The following is a 1,692-nucleotide window of genomic DNA, read 5'->3' as shown; positions in this document are numbered from 1 at the left end:
AAGACAGTCACTCCGTGACTTTATTGCCCCCTCATTTTAGGTAGCCAATGTCTAAGTTGCCCGTCCCTATCTACCCTGTGTACAGAGTGGATAACATTGAAACTTGATTTGAAGACTCTTTCCCTCTCTGTTGGTATTTAGAGTAACTACCGCTCTGAGTATAGGTCAGGTTCATCATGAAGATGCATCATATGTCATTGTAGCTGTTCCAGTCTGCTTGTCCTTTCTAGTGGGAATGTCTCACCTCATAAGGTTGTGGATGGGACTCAGGATTCCATCTAAGGCCCTATATTCTGTAAAGGCTTTGCATGAGGCCTGTCACTGGGTAAGTTGTAGAACCCCTTTTAGGTATTCCAATCAGTTATAGGCTGAAGGCGGGCTTACAAGTTTTCTCTAATCACATTTCCCAACATTCCTTTCTATCCCACTCAAGTGTCTGTTTTACAATAGTAGGTGGCGGAGGCCATGTGGAGGACCCTAAACATGAAGGGCTCATTGTTAAGTAGGGCCACAATGGGTACACCCTTTGTGGCATGGGGCCCCAAGAGGGATCTCATGTGGGGACTCTGCTGTCTTTGTCTCTTTGTTTTAATGAGCTTATTTTTAATTGTCTTGATTTTATAATAAAAGTTTTCAGTAGAATCTTAGTAAGAACTATATTAGAGATTTGAAACTTGCACATTCACATCATATTCAATCATGTGTAGTCCTAAAGAATACTTCTCACACTAACAATAAGTTTCACCACTAGGAAATACCAGCTAAAGTTTTTGCCAGTTCAAGTTTAAGATTACATTCAACATTCTGTATAGTTTCAGTCAGGGGCATTAAGACCTTTAGAAAATTTAGCAAAAATGCAATTAAGGGCTAGGGGAATAGTATTAGATCATAAGCAGAAATTTAACTAGAAGTTTTGTATGGAGAAGTTTTTGTTATAAGGAAGTTGTTCTGTTTCTTTTTGGCTACAAAACTTTTTTAAGCTTCTTGTTTTTTTTTTTGTTTGTTTAATCAATCATGAGAAACAACTGTGTTGTCAGTTACCATAGCAAATAATGTCTAGGTACATGTTGTGATTAATGAATCTATAGAAAATAATAGATGAGGGTAGAAATAGGAGTTAAGATTTAGAATTATGTTTTAAAGTTAACGTGACATTTTTAGAGCAATGAGGCTTGGTTACAGAAATCAGATATTGTCTAATTATGTCAAGGGGGACAAGAAAGATTTTGATATTCTTGATGTTCTATATTGAAATAATTAATATGTATGATTTAGACCACTATTTTGAAAAGAATGATTAATAGATTGATGGTATAGAGTAGTATAAAAGCTGCTTGAGAATCTGAAATAGAAGAGAGGAGAAATAAAATGTAGAGGTGAGAGGAGAAATAAAATGTAAGAGGAGAATATTCACCATCTAACAAGACCCATCGATTCTGTGAGAGTCATTCTTTGCCGATGTCATACCTCCTTCTAGGATGCCCAAATAAGAGTGTCGGAGCAGGTTTCTGACAAGTAGGCAAGGGAAACTAATATTCATAAGGCAATCAAGGATTTTACTATTATTTACCCTCTTCAAGCTATACTTAGATCCCTGTATCCCAGAGCCCTGTTTTTCCAAGGTTGAGTATGCATCACTATTTACCTCTGTCCCACTAGGCCATGCAAACCTGTCTCAGTGTTCCCCTATCT

The sequence above is a fragment of the Chrysochloris asiatica genome, unplaced genomic scaffold, assembly GCF_000296735.1.
Source record: "Chrysochloris asiatica unplaced genomic scaffold, ChrAsi1.0 scaffold00252, whole genome shotgun sequence".
NCBI classification, from domain to species: domain Eukaryota; kingdom Metazoa; phylum Chordata; class Mammalia; order Afrosoricida; family Chrysochloridae; genus Chrysochloris; species Chrysochloris asiatica.
The sequence above is the reverse complement of the archived record's forward strand: the minus strand, read 5'-3'. Positions refer to the sequence as shown.